Source organism: Pteropus alecto, unplaced genomic scaffold, assembly GCF_000325575.1.
Source record: "Pteropus alecto unplaced genomic scaffold, ASM32557v1 scaffold78, whole genome shotgun sequence".
NCBI classification, from domain to species: domain Eukaryota; kingdom Metazoa; phylum Chordata; class Mammalia; order Chiroptera; family Pteropodidae; genus Pteropus; species Pteropus alecto.
In genome coordinates this window covers 8,375,206-8,389,904 of record NW_006443124.1, presented here as the reverse complement: position 1 = coordinate 8,389,904, position 14,699 = coordinate 8,375,206, and the positions used below count along the sequence as shown (strand labels likewise).

At 38.1% G+C, this 14,699-nt stretch overlaps 1 protein-coding gene across 3 annotated transcripts in view; it reads left to right on the top strand.

Moving 5' to 3' along the window:
* The first annotated feature begins 281 nt into the window (after nt 1-281).
* SMAD5 (SMAD family member 5) overlaps nt 282-14,699 on the top strand; it is a 46,056-nt gene continuing 31,638 nt past the window's right edge. Inside the window, exons 1-2 of one of the 3 annotated variants that reach the window (XM_006923096.3) lie at nt 286-435; nt 8,115-8,211. The gene's annotated coding sequence lies outside the window, so the exon portion shown is untranslated. Of the gene's footprint in view, nt 436-778; nt 955-8,114; nt 8,212-14,699 lie in introns of those variants that run through there. The other 2 variants (XM_006923097.3, XM_025040576.1) reach the window with 2 other exon arrangements.

The following is a 14,699-nucleotide window of genomic DNA, read 5'->3' as shown; positions in this document are numbered from 1 at the left end:
ATATATAATCACTGAGAAAATCAATTGTGCATATCGAGAACAATTTTATTGCTATGTGGGTCGTTTGGGTTAGTGCAGACGACTAGTGGCTATTGTGGTGGTGGGAGCTAGCCGACTCTCACTCTTGGGCCTGGCCATTGAGGCGAGAAGCCCGGGACTGATCGGAAACCAGGGTTTCCCGGCGCGGAGCCAAACGCGGAGCTTCCTTCAGCTGCCGGGACGAGGCGGCCCTGCCCACCGTCCCGCAGCGGTCACTCGGCCGCTTGCGCGCATGCGCCGACCCCAGCGGGAGTCCTTCCCGGCTCCTTCCCTCCCTCATCCGGGTCCTGGGCGAGCGGGCGCCGTGCGCGTGTCCCGTGGCCGAGCTGCTAATAAAGTTGCACCGAGGGGAAGCGCAGCGACGGCGCCGGGAGAGGGTGCCCAGGCGGCTGGAGAGTGAGTGTGGGGCCCCGGGGTGGGCGGGCGAGCGGGAGCGGGGGCTGCAGGCTCTGCCCGGACGTGGCTCGCCCTCAGACCCTGGAGGCCGGACTCGGGCCAAGGCGGGGGCGTTCGGCCGCGGGCGGAGCGGAAACCACCCGGGCCTGCGGGGCGGGAGGTAGGCCGAGCCCCGGTCTGCTGGGGTCCGGGACGCGGGGATGAGGCGGCCCGTCTGGCTGCGGAGGCCTCGCCTGCGGCCGGGGGCGTCACGAGGCGGGGCCGAGGCTGGTCCTTGTCCCGACGCCGTTGTTACCGCCCCTACTGTGCAGGGAGGCATTCGGGACGCGCTCGAGGGGTCCCCGGCCTCACTTCTGTTCCGAGGAGCGGTTTGTTCTTCCTCATCTTAGCACCACCCTCAATACCCCCGGGTACGAGTGCAGTGCTCCGCCGAGCGCTGCGCTGCAAAGCCGTCCAATGGCTCGATGAGTCCGTGCCGCCGTCGCTTTGTGTTTCAGAGATAAGGATCCACGCTTATCGGTGAGAATTACACGCTGGGCATTTGTGACCTGCTACTGCCCTGAGCTGGTGGTTAGACCTGGTTTCTGCCACTGGCCATGCCAGTTTTCACCCCTGCAAAGATTTCTTCTGCTTCATGTAAACTTTTGCACTGCTGCAAGGAGAATGCCAAGCAGTGTTTGTTTGCCTTCATGGTATTCAGCCCCCTGCCCGATCCTTAACTGCTGTATGAGTACTCAAATTCTTTTCCAGTCTCTCCCCCTCCCTTTTCGCTCTCTTCCCCTTTCAGCTGCTATTATTACGTGGAGTTTGGAGCCTAAGCTTTGAAAACTCCCATGTGGCGCCCGTCTTAAATCGGAGCATGCTCAGTAGCCAAAACAGATTTTGGTTGCAAAAAGAACTGGGGTTAGGATAGTTGAGTATTTGGACCTTTGCCTGCTTCCTAACAAAATGTTTGAATTCTGGTTTTGATGGCTGTGGAGAACGGAGTTGTAGGCCAGGCTGGAGGTGAGGAATGCCTGAACACCCTGGGCCAGATCTCTATCTTGATTGTAGAGACATTGTTTCCTGACCAGCTGGAGGTCTAGAGAGAGGGGGGGAAAAAGCATTCCTGGCTGCCTGTGCGTTGAAACTGGGTGTGGTGCTAAGTATATCTTGTTTACCTTATCTTTCTTTGGAAAAATTTTCAAGTCTGGTTGGGTTTGTCACTGAGCATCACGCCTGTTGCTTAGTACTACCAAATTGTTCTTATCTAGCAACAAAGACTGAATAGGTGGAGTTTGTGGCTTGGCCTCATTGAAGTTGAGAGGAAAGGGTACTTGGGTTGCTGTTTTTAAAATGCTTTTTTATCAACTAGAGTACTTGAATATTTTTAGAGTACCCAAATTGCCCAGAGTGAATCTGTTTTTAATTTCCATTTGAAAACAGAAAAGTTGAAAACCTTAGTCCCATTAGGTATAGTAACAATCCAAGTAGTTAAAAATTTCTGCTAGGTGTCAAGGCAGTAGTGTCTGTCGGGAAAACAATACCAAACACAATGTGATAGGTTCACATTTGTTGATCTGAATATTGTTATGAAATTAGTGGGTTCCAAATTCAATTAAGTAAGGATCTGAAATTATTTGATACTCTTTTTCTACTCCTTTTATGCTAACTTTTCTTCCCTTCTGTGCCTTAGGGGTGAACCTGGAGATTATAAGAATACGAAACAACTCATAAGAGACAAGTTAACAAAATGTAACCTTCATAAAAGTTCTACATATTATGTGTAGATTTTTGTGTGTGTGTGATTTTTTGCATGATTGTATATAGCATCCTCCTTTCCTTCCCTTTACATTGCTGCTGTCAGTGTGCCTTTCTTTCCTTTTCACACAGCTGCTGTTATGATACCCATTTACATTTGTTACAAAAATTCATTCTTCATTTATGCTTCCATTTCTCTCAGATTATAGCCAAAATAAGTAGTAAAAGTTAGATTAACCTTGACTGACTTTCCTCTTAGGTTTTAAATGCATCTATATGATATGATCCTGTTAAAAGGATAAAGAGAGCAGCGAACTGGAAAATAAAATATTTTTGTATATTCTATGCAGGTTTGGTGGTATTATCTAACCTGTCTGGTTCACTGTGGTAGGCGCCACAGAAATGGGTAGATTGATATGTGTTGCATTTCTTTCCCCTCTGGCAAAGTCAGCTATTAATTTCAGTGGGAGACAGTGGCAGAATGTTATTACTAATGAGGTTTGAATCAGATTGTTGTTTATTGTTGGTTATGTAACATGTTGCTGGGAGTATTATTAAAAGTTGCCTTCTTTTGGAAGGTAGAGGCAAGTAAATTCTGCTTACCCTCTTCACTGGGTTTTAATTCTTGGCTGAACCTTGAAGGCTCATTAGACTATAACCGTAATTATACCTGGACAGCCTGTCTGTTTCCTGTTTTCATCATGAACCCAAACATTATGATTTGCAGTGATGATCTTTTTTGTCCTTTGTATTAAAGAGGCAATACGTTTTCTCTCTCTACTAAAGATATTTGTAATTTGATCAAATCAAAGATACTGGCTTCTTTGGGTTTTGAAGACTAGGCAGTAGAACAGCAGTTTTTGTTTCTTAGTAACTCAAGTTGAAATACTATTTAAAAATATATTTCACACATATTGTTTGTGTTTTATGTATATTTTAATGTTACCAATAGTTTGTAGAGTCTTTGAATTAAGAAAGCCCTTTTTGTTTATGGCTTATCAGTGTTTATTATTACCAGATGTATATGTTGGTTTAGGCAGTGAGCCACACATTTGAGAGAATTTCAGAGCTGACTTAAATACACTTTAGGATATAGCTGCCTTTATTCTGGTTTATTAGTCTTCCCTGTTCTCTTCTGGTGGTATCCTGTGGGTTAGCCAGTCTACTCCTAAGGTCAAAGACATTAGAGAAGATTTCCTTTTGTGAGGGACAGTGACAGCCTGAGGGATGATTCTTATCTCCACCAATCTAGATATTCTGAAGAATAGAGTATCTGGTAGGTAGGACCCAAGAAGGCTGCGCAGAGATAGGGTGCTTTCCCAAGGAAGATGACAATGATCCCAGGAAGCCTAGCCATGTCTTTTTACACCTTGTTTTTCCACTTCCAGAGTCAATAGAATAATAGAAATTGAAATTTTTAGTGCTGGATTATTCAGTTCGTTGCCATTGTCTCGAACTCTAACTCTGATAGGTATGTTTAGTAGTTGGAAGGTTAAGGTATAAAATTCTCTTCAAAAAATTGCTGAAGGCTAGATGATTGTTAGGATCAGCTAATTTTCCATTCTTATAGATTACCTTTATATTCTGATAGCTTTTATTAGTTTACAAAGATGGGACAAATTACAGCTTAATTGTTTTTTTCTTAAATAATCAGTTAGTTTTGGGCTCCAGTTTTTTGATATATTTTTACCTTGGGCAGCTAGATGGGGAGATTTTTGGCTCCATTCTAGTAGAGAGTTGGTTTCAGTGACTACTTCTTGCTTTTACAGTATTCCTAACTTGATTGTGATAATATTTTAAAATAAAGAATTCTTTATTAGACAGTCCTGTGTGTGCAGTACTGTAATTATAATTCACTTTTGGAAACTAGTTGATAAAGTACATTTTGTAAACAGGTTTTACTCATGAATTCTGTGGTACACAGTTTCTGCTTGTAATTTCTATATACTTTACGGAAATTTGAAATGCTTTGATCTGTTGTGAGATTTTAGCTGAATTTTTAATTTTGATTTCCATATATGTTATTTTCATTATTATTGAGAATAATAGGAAAAACTAGTGTAATTTCCTACCTTTCCCTGAGCATAGCAAAGGGAGTCCTGAGAAGAGTCTTACACTTTTCATATGTAACTATGATCTCAGAATATGGCTAGTGCTTTCAAGGCAAGTTTTGTTTTGTTCAATTTTGTTTTCATGATGTGTTAGGATCTGCCTAGCACCTATCTGGTAGGTTGTATAACTTGAGATCTAGTTATTCTAGTTTGTGTATTCCTAGAAGATGGGAGCATTGCAGAAATATTTCAAAGTTAGTCTCTTTTTTTCCCCCCGTATTCACATCTTTTTGCCCATTCAAGTACCTACTTAACTTAGTGGCCATTCCACTCTTTGGAGGTGAAGGTGTAAATTAAATGAATGCTGACTAGAGCTGAAAAGGTACCCAGAGCCACATTTGCTCCCTTTTCTTCTGAGTGGGTGACCTGAACTTTGGAGTGCATGTGAGGTATCTGGGGAACACCTTCATAAAGTGTCAGAATATATGTGTACACAAGTTAGCACTTTGTGCTCCAGAGACACATTTTGTGACGTAATGATTTGGTATCTACCCTTGACGATTTTATAATTTGAAGGAAAGCACTGTAAAGATTGACCAGCTCTTTGTCTGTTACTGTGCCTACAAGCCTATACAAGTAAACTTGAACACATATGGTAGCAATGTAGGAAATCTTGCAGACTCTGTGGAGGTGAGTGATACATCTAGATCAGGCTCTACGTAATTAGAGGACTTAGAGGAGCAGGTGAAGTTTAAAGAGTGATTAAAAACTGGGAAACAGAAGTCTGAATGTGGAGATAAAAAAGATTAAACTTGTGGGCACAAAGAGACTAGGCTAGAAGATTATGCTGTGAGAAGTGTCAGGGATCATAAGTTCAGCTTCTGTATGGCTTTGAATGGTTCTCATCCACTATGAAAACTTTTAACGTGTTTGGAAATTGGGAGCCACAATTTGGGAAAAGTGGCGATTTAAGTGTTTCTCTAGGAAAATGATTGTGGTACTCGTCATTTTATCCCCTCGTCCTTATAGATGTTCCGTAAGACTGATTTCTGAGCCTAGAAATGCTTGTAGGTAAATTGTTTTTGATTTCTTTATCTTCTCTGCAGTCATGGTTGTGGCTTACATGTTTTGTAGTAATTGTATACCTGGATCTAAGATTGGTTTGCAGGAGTGGGGGCTGTCTACTCTTGCTGATACTTTGTGACTGCTATTGATATTAGAACCACAGGGTAAGATATTTTTAAAGCTTTACCCCCGTCAACCACAAAAAAGTTATTCTTGGATGTAGTATGTAGGCAAATGACTTTCTTCCATTGCAGGCGATCCTAAGGGCCCTGGTTCTCAAACCTGCTTCATAACCTGGGACTCTTGTTAAAAAAGTGGGAGTTAGAGCCCAACTCTCAAACCTAATAAATCTGAATTTTGGGAGATGGTTATGAGGAATTCGTTTCTTTAAAATCCTCATCTGTAATACTTTTGTACAGTTTGCTGGAGATGATAGTAGGTTGTGATCCATATGAACATTTATTTGCATGGGTTGATGTGCCCAGAAGATTCTGTTTTGGCTAACAATGTTGTGTGAAATTTTTGGATTGGTTTGCTTGCCTTTTATTTTGGATTGAAAACAATTAGGGAGATGTTAGAGTAGAAAGTGAAGTAGCTGTTTCTATGAATTTACCTTGGAAATTGGGCATGAGCAGTGTGTGCTTTGTGTCTGTCTGTCTCTCTGGGGAAGAGTGTTGAGGGTGGTTTGTGTGTGTTTGTAGGAGTTGGTCAGGAGTTCCTACTGAAGTACCTTGAGGTAAGAACAGGACCTTCAGGCTCTTTCTATTAATATGACTTCATTTGAAATGGAAGCCTGGTGAAGGTTAAAAACATTTTCTTCACACATTTAATGTAAGTAAAATGTAACTGCTGATCTTTCTTTATTTTCTGTATTAGCCTTACCCAAATCAATTGATGACATCCCATTCTTTAGCAACCTAGGCTGACACCTTGGAATCATTGTTGACTCCTCTGTTTTCACATTCCCCATATCTTTTCCATCAGGAAACCTATTGTCTCCCAACATATATGTGAAATTGTCTACTTTTCACCACCCCACTGCTAAAACCCTGGTCTAAGCCATCATTATCTGTCACCTAGATTATTGCAACTCTGAACTAGTCCTTCTGCGTTTACTCTTGCTGACCTCCTCCCACCCTCCGTCCCCAATTCTCAACACGTCAGTCAGAGTAATTCTTCAATAAGTTAGATAATGTCATGTTTCCATTTAGGGCTCTCAAATATAGTGAAAGCCAAAGCCCTTATTACATCCAGCATACCCAATCTTTGTCTTCTACCTATTTTTTATTTCTCCTTCCTTGTTCACTTTATTCTCAGGAGACACTGGTCTTGCATTTCCTTGAGTGTGCCAGGCATGCTCCCACCTTTGGATCTTTGTATTGTCTGTATTAGCTTCCCCCCTACCCCACCTGGCTCACTCCTATTTCCTTAAAGTTTTGACTCGGTTGGCACCTTCTCGGTGAATTTCAGTTCTGCCACCCTATTTAAAATTACACCTCCCCTACAACATTCTTCATCTCCCTTCTTCTGCTTTATTTTTCTCCATAGCTCTTTTTACCTAGTAAACTGTAATATGTCACTTATTCTGTTTTGTCTCTCTCCCTGCACTGGAATGTAAGCTACATGAGTACAAGGGTTTTGGTCCCCTTTATTTACTTCTATATTCCCAGCTCCTAGAATGCTCCCTCAATAAATTTACTTTTAAATGAATAACATGAATGAATTTAACAAGTTCTCTGAATATGCTTAGTATTGTTTCTTAGACATTACATTCTAGTAGAAGAGAAAAATCAGTAAACCAACAAATAATTACAAATTGGTTAACACAGTGAAGGAGATGGACATAGTATTGGATTAGAGATTGGGGAAAACCTACTTTATATGTAGGTTTATGGGATGATCATGGTCCAGACAGAGAATGGCATTTGTGAAACCTCTGAGGTGAAAAAGACATTTCCATACAGGAAGGTAAATGCTTTGGAGAAATGAATTCTTACAAATAACTATTGGGAACAGAAAGTACTTGCTCCTAGTTTCTGATAGATTTTTCTTAAATTTCAGTTTCTAAATTTGTATAACTCTAAATATGTTGGAGAGCATTCTTTTGAAATATGAATGACACTTGTTATTTAAATCCACTTTAGTATTTTAATATGTGCAGGTACAGCTGCAGTTTGGTTTTAAAATCTGTTTTTCCCTCCCGAACTATGCAAGAAATACATGTTTATTTTAAGAAGTACAGAATTGTATAAAGCAGAAAGTGGAAAGTACCCCTTAACCCCTCCCCACCCCTAATATCCATTCAAAAGCTATACACATTCTCTTTCATGCATTAAACAAACAATTATTGAGCATATATATCACTAGGCTTACAGTGATGAGTGAAAATAGATACAGCTTCTCTCATTTTCATTTGTGGAGAATTTACATTATTGTGGGGATGAACAGATAAATGTAAAAATATAGGTATGTTAAGTGCTACAAAATAGAGGTATGTGATGCAGTAATAGTGTATAATAAGGACATTTCATGTAGTCACGGTGGTCTGAGAGGGCTTCCCTGAAGAAGAGACGCTTGAGCTGAAATAGAAGTAAGATGTGCACATGAGTGTGTGTTTTGTAATGCGATAGATCCTTTTGTAATGAATGATATCTCTTAATTTTATAAGGTTTTCATTTATGGCGGAGGTACCACTGCATTTCTTTGGATTTCCGAGGTCCTGTTCTGTGTTATTGTTCAATCAGTAGTTGCAGTTTTTCAGAAAAATTTCAAGGACTTTAAAAAAATATCTAAATCTTACTGTTATCCTGGTTTTCTTTCTAGCTCTGAAGTCATTTCTGTAAGAAATGACAAAACGTATCCATGAGAGGGTTATCTAGTCGGGTCTTCACAAACCAGAAGTAAACTATAAAAGGCCAAGGTAAGAGAAGATAGTGGGCTCATAGTTATTTTCCTAAGTCCCTCCAAGTTCTGTTGTAAGAAGTAGCACACATTCCTGTCTGTCATATTACTGACCTTCTGGGCTTGTCGTACATATTTTTTACTCTATTTTAATGCCCTATCTCTCTCTGTTGGTTGCCATATGGAAATAAATCTAGAGTGAAACTAAGTGATGTCTAAACAGCATATGAAGCTCTTCATAGCACCTTCTCTTTTTCCCCATTACCTTTTAAGATCTTTGAGATTATAGATAGTGTCCTTTAAGCCTGAGTTCCTAGCACAGAGTATTCCAGGCTTATTAGGTACTCTTTAAGTTTTGAATAAATCAAATATCTGCTCTTGTAGATTCAATGCTTACTTCTATTCCTATGATCCTTCAGATCTCTATATTCATTCCTTCTCTGTTGAGCTTTTAAGTTCACATCTTCTTGGAGGTGCGTCAGGGATTACTTCCTTATACTCCTCTACCATCACCTTCTTGCATCATCTTGGCTATAACTAGAATTCCCTTTTTTAGGTAAGTGGTGTATCCTATTCTTTTAGCTTTTAAACCTTTATCTTTCTTGCTTGTCCCTGTTTTAATTCTAGGTGGTCACCAAGTCCAATTGATTGTTTATTTGTGGTGTCCCTCATATATTTTCTGTAACTATATCTCTGCTACCATCAGTATCCTGGCCCATGTACCACTGCTCTGGTATATCTCTCTTTCACAATTGGATTACTACCATGTTTTAGATTTTCCCTCTTAGCCCCCCTCTTCCCCAAGTCTCTTATTTGGTCATGTGTTATTGTTATTTTTGTCTCCTTAAAAAAGCTCTTTGAACTTATCTTTCTGCTTAGGTAGAACTCTACATTGCACATAGAATTACTTCCATTAGCCTGACTCCTTAGCCTTGAATTCAGTCTTTCCCTGTTTGGCATTCATTCTGTGGTGGTACCTTAACCTTTTGCTTTACAAACTAGCAAATTGTCTTCTCCTAGTCCCTCCTGCCTCATTGGAATAAATGATAATTGGTTTTCCTTGTTCTTGTCCTTTATTAACAATTGGATTGTGATTATAGATTGTCATATTCCTATTTGGAACTTATCATAACTGTTCCCCAAATTTGTGCTAATATGATGAACAGTTATCCACACATTATCCTTAAGGCTTTTATTCACCTAGGTGCGCTGTGCGTGGGTTTGGGGGAGACTGGGCACCTGTCAGAGCTAGATTTTTTTGTATACTTTCTAAGCCCTGCACTTTTTGTCTATCACTAGTCATTTACAGCACAGTTAATTCTTTCTTAAGCAGTCTTATCTACCAGTTTATACTTTTAAAAATCTTTTTCCGCCCTTGTTTTCCAGTTATATTGGGTTAATTCCTCTTCCTTTCTGTTCTATTTATGGTCTCCCAAAATAGATATGTTTGAAAGTGTTTGTTCACTGGATTCAATTAAACTCACTCAAGCTACAGTATTGATGGTAATTGACTGACTCACCTTACATAGACTATCCTGTGTATTTCCTAATGGGATTTTAAATTTTGAGAGATTCTCTGGTTTTTAAGCTAGAAATAGAAATTTCCTGAAAGATATCTTGGGCACTGTTCAGTTTAGTTTGTGTGTTTTGTTTTATTAACTTCTTGGTCGGCCCTGTGCATTACTGTAACAAGACTAAGGAAAAGGCTCAGTTCGACGTTTAACATTCTGAAAGGTTGGTTTAGTGTAGCCTCAGTAAAAGTAAAAAAAAAAAACAACAATTTGTCTTCTGACCCTACTTATGCTATTGAAATAAGGCTTTAATATTTATAAATGGTAACTTTTGAAATAGCTTCTTATGAGAGTTTATTGCAAAAGAAGAGAATTCCGTGATTTAAGTTCCATGAAGTATGCTGATTTTTGTTTTCTAAGGAACTAAAAATATCACCTTTAAAAATAACAACACATATATTGTTCCTAATGGTGTATTTTAGGATAGTTTTGATGTGTTAGGTGGCCTGGGATGAGGATGGCAGAGACACAAATAGGAAACTACTCAGAAGCCAAGTTTTCATATAGGGCAGGGGTTCCCTACTGGTACTGGTCTGTGGCCTATTAGAAACCGGGCCACACAGCAGGAGGTAAGCAGTAGTTCAGCCAGTGAAGTGTCAACTGTATTTGCAGCCACTCCCCAGTGCTAGCCTCTCACCTCTTCAGCTCCACCTCAGATTGTCAGGCATTAGATTCTCATAGGAGTACCAGTCCTTGGTGCTAAAAAGGTTGGGGACTGCTGTAGGCTTTGTCTCACGTTAGCTGGGCTGTAAAATATATTTTCCCTTCTACTTAGAATGGGAACTGAGAGGGCAAGCAAGCCCTGGAGCACTTGAAAGCACTAAAGATAACAAATTATGCAGTCTTCGCTAATTGAGTCCTTTTGGAGATAGAAGAAAAGTTCATTTTCATTTGTTAGTTTATACATCATTAGGTTGTAGCCAAGCTTCTCCAGAATTAATCATGAGGAATGTGGGAGAAGCTACAAGGAATGGAGAAAGAAGAGGCAAGAAAGGAGAGTCAGAGGAAAGAGAACAAAAAAGAAAGAGCAGTAAATACTGGTGGGAGATGATGGAGGAGATCAGACGGACTTTGAGAGAGGAGAAAAGAAAGAGCTGCCTTATTTCTTCTGAGATGTGTGTTTTTTCCACCTCATAACTACTATGAAATTGGGATATGTCTGGCAGTCGATGGCATCTGAATATTATATTTAGCTAGGTGGCAGTTTTGATGTAGTTGCCATTGCCTGTGCATAAACTTGGCCTTTGCTGTTTATACTGCTGTCATTTCTTCCATTTACACCCTCTGGGAAGATCAAGCAAGCACCATTATCAAAACTTGGAGGATGGGTGTCAGTTGCTTAAATGACAATCCTGGGGTAATATTGAAACACTCTTTAGACTTATATTCTTAATGTAAAGAAAATTTTGAAATGGTAAGAAAGCGTTCTGTGATCATTTAATTTTTAGCTTTTTCTTCTTTCCAGGTTCATAAAATAATGGTACCTCTTAAATAGATGGCTTTGTGTAGTCGTTGAAATAAAGTAGCTGAGCTATATATTTAAAATCTTCAACCTGATACCAGTTTTTTTCATGATTATTACAACAATAACAACTATAGTTCCCCTCTACCATATACATAGTATGCCAGGCACTGAGTTAAGTGTTTGTCTCATCTGATTCTCAGAACTGATATGCACTATACAAAATAGGAAAAATGAAGATTTAGGTGTGTTAGATGCAGAATTTGAAGACAAGTTCATTAGACTTCAAATCTGGTGTTTTTATGTGTTACAGTACATGTATTAATATCCCAGTGTAGATTAGCCTTATTGTGTATTTCTTACCAGTTCTCTTGTTCTACCACTTATGTTCCAGCAAACTAAACTGTAGTATTTCCCCATCCTGATAGATAAAAACTCTGATGTTTTGACTTTACTCTCAATAGTCTTTATGCCTGAGTTATAGCTACCTCATGCTGCTTATCTTCCAATACTCCCTTCCCCAAAGGCCCATCCCCTGAATTTCTTTTAGCACCCCGTACACTCTTAGGGCATCTGCTATTATCCATTGTGTATTATAAATAGGTATAGGCATCTTAGTTGTTTATTAATTTGTAATTCTTTAAAGTTAAGGCTCGACCTTACCCTTTAGCATCTAGGTTTGCCATTTTTAGGTGCACTCAGTAAATTGTGTTGCATAAATAGGGCTATTAGATTAAGTTTAGCACTGGTTATATATATGCATTAACATGTTTGTTTGTTTGTGTATGTATGTTTATAAATAGAAATGCCTCAGTAGGCCCTGAAAGCATTGTAGAAAGGGAGGACAGAGGACCAGATTTAATTGTCTAGCAATCTATAACCTGTAAAGACTCAAGTTACACAGCATAGTCTTTTGAGACTTTTCTCTAGTATTAGGATGTTCAGAGATAATACAGAAAAATATTATGGGTGTTTATATACATAATCAGCTGATTGAATTGAGGGTGGGTGTTTTCAGTGTTTGTAAATTCATTTTATTTAGTGAAAGGCAAAAGGTACATGAAAAATTGAACCAACTTTTTCATAAGAAATTCAAAATTAAACCCTTTGGTTACTAGAAAACCTAATCATATTCTAATTTTAAAAGGTTGCAAGTTCACTTGGGGCTCTTACATATGCTAACATATGCAAATCAGAAAAAGCATAGTATCTTACTCTGTTTTTTGTATAAATAGTGAGAAATTATTTCTTAACCAAGGACTATGTGAAGATAGTAAAATTTATTGTTGTATCTCAAGCACTCATAATTTTATTTCAACTTGCAGACCAAGATGTTATTTTGAACATGATATATGCTACAGAAAAGATTACAGGAGAAAATTGACCTATCATATGAATAGTATAAAATAGTTTTAATCACAATATAAAGATTTCATTTAGAAACCTAAATGTTAAATGTTATGAAAGTGAATAAGTGAAATATGCTTGAGCCATTAAAAGCATATATATGGCACATTCTCGTTGTGGTAAATGGAAAATGTGGAATACCAAATAGCGTCATGGTGTAGCCTCAATCATGGCCTGAGGTGGAGAGACTGTATATGCAGAGAAAAAAAATATAAGGAGGTAAGTATATCAAATGTTAATGAAATGATTATGGTTAAGTATATTTTATAATTTGAAAAACGTTTTTTAAAAAGTAATGCATCGTCTTATGATTTCTGAGATAATTATTTTCTAGCGGTAAGTGTAACAAAACTATCCTAATTGTAATTGGAGCTTTGTAACTCCAAAAGAAAAGGCTTCCATAATAAATGTATGTTTTTATGTGATAGTAATTAAACATTAGTCATTTCATACCTACTGACTGACTTAGCTCAACTAAGAGAAGAATGAGTTAAAATAAAGAAGTTGATGAGATGTGTTAAGTGGTATAAAAAAAATCAATTTGATAATGAGCACATTTAACTGGATTATCCTTGGTTTCTGAAACTATGTAATCTTATTTTATGATGGCATATAACGATCTGAATGTTTTGGAAAAGTAAGAAAGAGGAAGACTAATCGAGAAGATCTTTAATCCATATTTCGTTTGCCTTGAGAATACTCATCAGCAGTGCTCACTGCTGCAGCGTTTACCCCAGGATAACTCCATGATTACAGTTCTAACCTTACCCCCAAAGTTTGCCATGAAATATCTCGCTTTTAAAAATTATTTTTGCTTCGCTCTAGTATATTGATAGTCTTTGGAAACAAATGACATTACTCTTTTTCTAGCATTTTATTTTTAGTAGTGGTGTTTCCATTTACAAAATGTAATCAAATCCTAGAAAACATAGCATTCCTATGCATGATGCTAACATCATTCTCCAACAGTTGTTAGCTGATGATGAATTTGATTAATCAGATTTATGTATTAACATTTCTGTTACATTAGGATTAAAGCCAAGTTCTGTTTAGAAATAACTCCAAGAACAACTTTTATATTTTATTTTCACATTGAACACCAGTCAGATTTGTTTCAGCGTCAAATAGTGTGTTTATGTAAAATTAAATTAATGCCAGTGGCGAGAGCCACTTTTTGTCCTAAATGGGAAATAGGTTAAAGGGAGAAAATTCCTTGACAGGAGGCTTTCTTTATAGGAGGCAATGGGTATCATTCTGGAGCTAGGCTGCCAGGGGTTCAGTTCCTGGCTTTATTTCTTTCTAGCTATGTGAATAAGCAAATTACATTTAATTTCCCTTTGCCTGTTTTCTCATCTGTAAAATGAGAATAGTAGGATTTACTTCATATGGCTGTTTTGAGATTTTAATGATTTTTTGTATATAATTATAAGGTCCTTAATAGTGCTTGGCATACATAGTGAATATTCAGTAAACGTTAGTGATATTATCATTGTCAAAGGAATGTATTTGCCTTAGCAATTGATTATATAGCAATATTCTTTTAACAAAGTCAGATGTCCAAAAGTCTACCTATGTAAGTAACTTTTCAAGATCATTCATGCACTTTTGTCTATTCGGTTAGTAACAATGCAGCCCATGTTCCATGCTTTCTATAGAGGTTTTCCAGTACAGTGCAGTAGCAGAGGTTCATAATGATATAACTAAGTCATCAAGAAAAGCTCTTGCTGTAAAAAAGCTCTTACATCTTTGTGAACTAATGATAATTGGTTCAGGAAAAAAGCTCATTTAAAATTAAACCATTTGAAATGCAGATCAGTATTTCATACTGAATTGTGACTAAAAGGTCTGATTAGGACCTTATCTTGAACAATTAAAATTTTGGAAAAACATTAGGTTATAATTGTAAACATGCATTCTTATAATGAACAAAGAATGAATCAAGTGTGAATGGATAGGCTTAATTTTTCTCACAATATAATTTAGTAGCATGATAGAGCATCCTTCACGTTTGATATTTGTGTTACTAACATTAAGAGGATTTTTATTTGTGAAAATATCCATAAAATA